The sequence below is a fragment of the Triticum urartu genome, unplaced genomic scaffold (assembly GCF_003073215.2).
Source record: "Triticum urartu cultivar G1812 unplaced genomic scaffold, Tu2.1 TuUngrouped_contig_3671, whole genome shotgun sequence".
Taxonomy (NCBI): Eukaryota; Viridiplantae; Streptophyta; class Magnoliopsida; order Poales; family Poaceae; genus Triticum; species Triticum urartu.
Genome location: NW_024114213.1, coordinates 2,176 through 9,845, shown reverse-complemented (window position 1 = coordinate 9,845; position 7,670 = coordinate 2,176). Strand labels below are relative to the sequence as shown.

Here is a 7,670-nt window from a genome sequence, read left to right as displayed (position 1 = left end):
CTTTCGTGTGGCAACATCACAAAACAAACATGGCAATACCAATTGTTGATACTGGTGGGTCTTGCAAGACAATAGTTCTACTCCAAGTGATCTCTCTTTCCGTCAGTCTGTCCATGCTTGAAGGATTCTGCAAGGAAGCCATGCACGATCAACACCAGAAGAAAGCCAAACTACAATGATGAGGCATGTATCCTTTTTCCGTCAAAATAAATATTAGGGGTACAGTATCACCAACCTTTGCAGACAGCATATCTTCCGAGTCTTTGGGAATAGTAGTTCAACCTTTGCAGATATATTTCCATGTCTTCGGCTTCAGCAACATAGGCTCTGCATGGATTATTAATGTAAGAACTTACACTTCAAGGAAAATCATGAAAGAAATGACGAAATTAGATAAAGGAATATTTAACTTGCTCTATTTTTCTGTCGTACTACTAGTGAAGTTATTATCATTCTAACTAGCACATGTAACACCCGCTAGCAAGTAGTAATAGAGAAGGTAATTGCTGTGTGCTTACTTCCATAAAGATGCGCATCTATGTGCACCCACTGGATGCCACCCAGGCGTTGCTGCAGACTTCCAGGGAGCGTCTTCATATCAGGGCAGTCTCCAATGAGAAGATGTTGGAGAGACGAGTATGCTTGTGGCACATCCGGTAGGGATGACATGGAATTGCAGTACATAAGCTGGAGGTACTCCAAGGATTGGAGCTCGGGAGAGCGGGTTTCCAGAGATGCCAACCGACCACAGTTAACAATGTCTAGTCTCTTGAGGGACGGGGGAATATAGAGGACCCCTGTTAAGCCATGACAGCTGTACAATGATAATTCTTCTATACTGGATGACCCTTGATGAGTCGATGATACTGACTGTCCCTGTTGCTGCTTCCTGCCGGATGTGGAATCGAGCTTACTGCAATTATAAATGTAAACTGTCCTGAGAGATGCAGGGGCGTTGAAGAGCTCAACCAAGTTTCTACAACTCCGTATAGTCAGAGTCTCTAGACGTGGCAGGAGTTGACTGGTTTCTGATGATGTTGATGAAGGAAATATGCCCTAGAGGCAATAATAAAGTTATTATTCATTTCCTTATATCATGATAAATGTTTATTATTCATGCTAGAATTGTATTAACCGGAAACATAATACATGTGTGAATACATAGACAAACTTAGTGTCACTAGTATGCCTCTACTTCACTAGCTCGTTAATCAAAGATGGTTATGTTTCCTAACCATGAACAAAGTGTTGTTATTTGATTAACGAGGTCACATCATTAGTTGAATGATCTGATTGACATGACCCATTCCATTAGCTTAGCACCCGATCGTTTAGTATGTTGCTATTGCTTTCTTCATGACTTATACATGTTCCTATGACTATGAGATTATGCAACTCCCGTTTGCCGGAGGAACACTTTGTGTGCTACCAAACGTCACAACGTAACTGGGTGATTATAAAGGAGCTCTACAGGTGTCTCCAATGGTAGATGTTGGGTTGGCGTATTTCGAGAATAGGATTTGTCACTCCGATTGTCAGAGAGGTATCTCTGGGCCCTCTCGGTAATGCACATCACATAAGCCTTGCAAGCATTGCAACTAATGAGTTAGTTGCGGGATGATGTATTACGGAACGAGTAAAGAGACTTGCCAGTAACGAGATTGAACTAGGTATTGGACACCGACGATCGAATCTCGGGCAAGCAACATACCAATGACAAAGGGAACAACGTATGTTGTTATGCGGTCTGACCGATAAAGATCTTCGTAGAATATGTAGGAGACAATATGGGCATCCAGGTCCCACTATTGGTTATTTACCGGAGACGTGTCTCGGTCATTTCTACATTGTTCTCGAACCGTAGGGTCCGCACGCTTAACGTTACGATGAGATCACGGACATGACGAGGAGTCTCGAAATGGTCGAGACATAAAGATTGATATATTGGAAGCCTATATTTGGACATCGGAAGTGTTCCGGGTGAAATCGGGATTTTACCGGAGTACCGGGAGGTTACCGGAACCCCCCGGGAGCCATATGGGCCTTAATGGGCTTTAGTGGAAAGGAGAAAGGGGCAGCCCAAGGTGGCCGTGCCCCCCCCTCCCCTAGTCCTATTAGGACTAGGAGAGGTGGCCGGCCCCCCTCTCTCTCTTTCCCCCTCGGGGAATCCCTATCCAACTAGGATGGGGGGGGAGTCCTACTCCCGGTAGGAGTAGGACTCCTCCTGCGCCCTCCTCCTGGCCGGCGCCCCCTCCCCCTTGGCTCCTTTATATACGGAGGCAGGGGGCACCTCTAGACACACAAGTTGATCCTTGAGATCGTTCCTTAGCCGTGTGCGGTGCCCCCTGCCACCATATTCCACCTCGATCATATTGTAGGTGCTTAGGCGAAGCCCTGCGACGGTAGAACATCAAGATCGTCACCACGCCGTCGTGCTGACGGAACTCCTCCCCGACGCTTTGCTGGATCGGAGCCCGGGGATCGTCATCGAGCTGTACGTGTGCTAAGAACTCGGAGGTGCCGGAGTAACGGTGCTTGGATCGGTCGCTCCGGGAAGACGTACGACTACTTCCTCTATGTTGCGTCAACGCTTCCGCAGTCGGTCTGCGTAGGTACGTAACAACACTCTCCCCTCTCGTTGCTATGCATCACCATGATCTGCGTGTCCGTAGGAAAATTTTTTTGAATTACCTGCGTTCCCCACAGTTGATTGCTCAGCAGAAGATTGTGCATATCCAGTCAGATTATTGCATTCCTCAATCCAAAGCTTCCTCAAGAATACCAATCCTTCGAACAATTTTTCTGGCCAGTGACTGAGCGTATGGCACCTCGCAATTGACAAATCTTGAAGGTGTAACAAAAGCATGCACACAGCTCTGTTACAACTTATACCTGACTTAAAGTCTTTTAACACCAAAACTTCTAGAGGAAAGTCTTGAGCATTCCCATTCTCCTTGATGTTCACCACTTCCCTCAAACTATTCTCAGCCCCCATTGAGGTTGTACTCTGTTCAATGCTAGTCAGTTCCAGATTGGTCAATGAAGTCATATGTCTCGCCACCCACAAGAACAAATCTACCTCGCGTCCTTCCAACTTCAATACACTAAGCTTTGGTGATTTAGCTGTAGTTGCCAACCCTGGACAATTCTTAATACAAAAATTCTGTAGCTTAGGGAAGGTCGGATGTCCTGGCAATGCTTTCAACTTTACACAGTTGCTAATATGCAGCTTCTCAAGTAGAGGAAACATCATCACCTCTCCTTGCATCCCATCATTATCTATTTCCCACCATCTCTCCAAACAAACAAGACTGTTTAGCATAAGCTCCTTCAAATTTGGAAATGCAAACGATGTATCACACTCACCGCTGAACAACCATACTAGTTTTGTACAGCTGAAAAGATGGATCTCAACAATGTTTTGCAACATAGTCATCCATGTTGGGAAGGTGGTGGCTCCATATGACTCTATCCCTATGGCATGTAGTCCATCATGAGGTTTGAGATTCTATTGCACTTTTGCATCCTCTTCATTATCCCGGCAGCTAGTATTATATTTATAATAATTCCATCCGAAGGTCCATGTTAATCTCAGTTCTCTTAGCTCCTTGTTCACAAGGTTTGCTGCTTTTGCATTCACTTCTGTCACATTTGCCAGATTACGTAGCTTTAGTTGACCACCAAGATTTAAATTTCCAAGATCTCCAACCTTACTACAATTAGGGTCACTACCTGCTACAAAGCATGTAAGTCTCTGAAGGGATGTGAGTTTCCTGAGGTCTGTGGGCATGCACTTAAGCTCTGGACAACCATGAGTGTAAAGGTGACAAAGGGAAGTCATATACTTCATTTGTCTTGGAAGTCTACAAAGAGATTCACAGCCAGAGAGAGCGTTTGAAGGTTGTATAGAATGCTCACATCTTCAGGAAGTGCCTTGATACATCTACTTCTTGAGAGATCTAGGTACCTCAGGTGATGCAGATGTTTTGGTTTCAGCGGAAACGATCTTCTCTGTGAACAGAGCTGTAACGCTTGCAAAGAGCTGTATTTTGATGAATGTTGCAACGAACTTTTCATATACCTATCACATAGAAGAGTTTGGATAGCCGGAGAGCTTTTCTCTAGAGAACTATTCAATTTTCTTTCTGGTTCCTTGCATGACAAAAATAAATGACGAGCAGTGTTTGGAAGCCACTCACTCTGACTTGTTTCCTCTGTTGCGACAACAGATTCAATTTTGCCTTGTTCCTCAGTTGCCAAGACACATTCCTTTCCCATTACAGACAGTGCAACATCGTGCATAAGATCGTGAATTTTACATGTAGTTCTGGAATAACACGACCAGGTGTCTTCAACTTCCTTGACCGTGGCTTGGACTTGTTCCACATCCTGAAAGAATGACCTTGAGGCCAGCTCATTGAAAATCTGTTTGCCAATGGTTTCAAGACGAACTTGCTTTTCCTGGATGAAGCCATGTGCAATCCATAGTTGGATCAGCTTGTCCACATCAATCTTGTGATCTTTGGGAAATATTGCACAAAAAGCAAAACATTGCTTCATACACGGCGACAAGTCGTTGTAAGTGAGCTTGAGTATTGGTAAGATTCCATTCTCCTCGGTGCAAATGTTGCTTCTGCTTAATACAGTCTCCCATTCCTCCTTACTGGTCTTGGTAGACAGCATGCAGCCCAGTGCTGTTGCAGCTAAAGGAGAGCCAGAACATCTCCCCACAATCTTATCAACCATATTCACCAACTCAGCAGACCTTTCCTCTTCCTTCTTGAAATGGCTAAATGCTGTTGTCTTGATAATTTCCTTTATGTATTGATCTTTCAAAGCTGTGAGATTATATGCTTCAACAGTACGCATCATTTCTGCAACTCCACCATCACGAGTTGTTGTCAAAACCAGACTACCCATGCCACCATGTTGAAGTCGGGCCTTAAGCTGTTTCCATTTATAAACCTCTTTATTCCAGACATCATCAAGTACAAGGAGGTACCTTTGCCCGCTGACCAAATCCTGAAGTTTATCCAGTGGTGTTTTATTTTTCTTGGAAGCGGTTTCTTTTGTGCCATCATCCTTCTTCTCAGGAGCTGCTTCAACTATTCTTGTAGCCAGAGAATCCACATCAAAGTTGTTAGAGACACACACCCATAGCAGCAAATCAAAGTGCTTCTGAATTCTGGGTACATTATAGATAACTTGTGCAAATGTGGTCTTGCCCAGACCCCCCATTCCAATGATGGGAATAACTGTGAGATCTGCATTGTTAGATTGCATAACTAGTCTACTAACAATTTCAGTCTTATCATTGGCTCTGGATACATTGATGATTTCCTTGATTTCCTTTGGGTCAGTGATAGCATGGTCTGTCCGCCGCAACTGACAGGATACCGGCGGTTGTTGTTGATACTTAAAGCCAAAGGCATTCATTTCAATCACAAAGGACCTCGATGGCCCGACAAATCTGCAGGGCTTTCTTCCCATCCTGTTACGGAATACAAAACGTTTGTGAGTGGGAAAGAGTTTTACCACATCGAAGCCAAGCTCCTTGTAGTGCCCCTTCCTTTTTGCTTCACGACGAAGTGCCTCGTACTTGAACTCGTTGAAGACTTCATTCACCTTGTAAGCCACCTTCTTGACGGCCTGGAGCCAGGCCGCTGCCCCTTCTCTGTGGGCTGCCGCCTGCTCGGCATCGGTGATGATGTCCAGGATGGCAGGCAGTTTGCGCATCAGGATCTCATGTTGCTCCTCCATGCCCTTCAACACCCTGTACTTGTCAAGGAGGTAGTTGGACGCCTTCCCCATCACGATTTTGAGCAGTGGTCCGACCACCATGGTGGCCACCACCGCCGCCATCGGAACACCAAGAACACAGAGAAGGTCAAGTGCAGTGCGAGTGGATAAGAAAATGGTCTGTGCAAGATGCGCTTGCTTGGTTGCGAGGAAGATGGAAGCAAATGCTAGCTACTATTGACTTACATGAAGAGGTATTACATGTGGATGTGCTTGGTTTCCTCACTAGCACAATATACAAATGACAGTTGTAGTGTTCTAGATACTTGTACTTAATAAAACATCACTGCTTTCGAGTAGCATCTTTTCAGGAAAATTGTTTTCTTGGCGCCCAATGGCAGCGCCTTCAACAACGGTCATCGGTCAGGGCTACATCTATTTGCAAGTGTGAGCGCGTTGCTGCGCTATCTAGACAAATGTTAGTAGCCATGCTGCATCACACAGATTAGTGTGCAGGAACGTGACGCTGTGATGCTTCCCAGTAATACGCAATACTATTATGAAAGGGACCATGTCAGTAATATATTTATGCTAACGAGGCCAGTTGGATGCCTACAGGATAATTACTTTTTACTATTTGTTGCCAATGCTAATGCCAGAGGCGAAGAAACCGAGTCTTTTTACAATTGGTGTCCACTATGCCATTGGCACGCAGAGAACACAGTGAAGCACATAAAGGTGAACAAGCAGCCTAACAGTCATGTGCTTGCTTCCTTGCTTGCAATCAAAATGGAGGCAAATAATGCTAGCAAGTATCTACTTGAATTTCGAAGCGGAGACGTACATGTTGGAATGCGTTTGTCTTGAGGATGCTGGAGAAGCAAAGAGGAGCGAGGGCGGCGCTATGGCCCCCTCCTCCTCCGGTTCGGCTTGGCTTGAGGATCCCGCCGGCGCTCACTGGGGGGGATTTACGAGGCGGTGCTATCTGAATTCCCAGGCACCCTAGGAAGCCCAGCACCACTGAACAACTGAAAGCCCAGCGCTATCTGTTGTTTTTTACGGGCAGCAGTAATAAATTAAAGTTTGGGCCTGTTCACAGACTCAACACTCTGTTTGCTTGACTAAATTCACACATTTGAAAGCTACTCCCTCCGTTCCAAATAGTACAAAGTTGAGTCATCTATTTTGGAACGGAGGGAGTATACATTAACTTTCTTTTACAAGCATGCACACGAATTCATGAAGAAGTAACTAAAGGAATACATAGGACCAATAAACAGTGCCCGAAACACCAGATACGAATACGTAAATCCAGACAAGTGCTGCAATTGCATGGTTTTGGTTGAAGGAAATATGCCCTAGAGGCAATAATAAAGTTATTCTTTATTTCCTTATATCATGATAAAATTTTATTATTCATGCTAGAATTGTATTAACCGGAAACATAATACATGTGTGAATACATAGACAAACAGAGTGTCACTAGTATGCCTCTACTAGACTAGCTTGTTAATCAAAGATGGTTATGTTTCCTAATCATGGACAAAGAGTTGTCATTTGATTAACAGGATCACATCATTAGTTGAATGATCTGATTGACATGACCCATTCCATTAGCTTAGCACCCGATCGTTTAGTATGTTGTTATTGCTTTCTTCATGACTTATACATGTTCCTATGACTATGAGATTATGCAACTCCCGTTTGCCAGAGGAACACTTTGTGTGCTACCAAATGTCACAACGTAACTGGGTGATTATAAAGGAGCTCTACAGGTGTTTCCAAAGGTACATGTTGGGTTGGCGTATTTCGAGATTAGGATTTGTCACTCCGATTGTCGGAGAGGTATCTCTGGGCCCTCTCGATAATGCACATCACTTAAGCCTTGCAAGCATTGCAACTAATGAGTTAGTTGCGGGATGATGTATTAC

The 7,670-nt window shown here is 44.5% G+C and overlaps 1 pseudogene; it reads right to left on the bottom strand.

Annotated features, from left to right (window-relative positions):
• Positions 1-277: 277 nt before the first annotated feature.
• On the bottom strand, positions 278-5,862 carry LOC125527357 (annotated as a pseudogene).
• Positions 5,863-7,670: the final 1,808 nt, after the last annotated feature.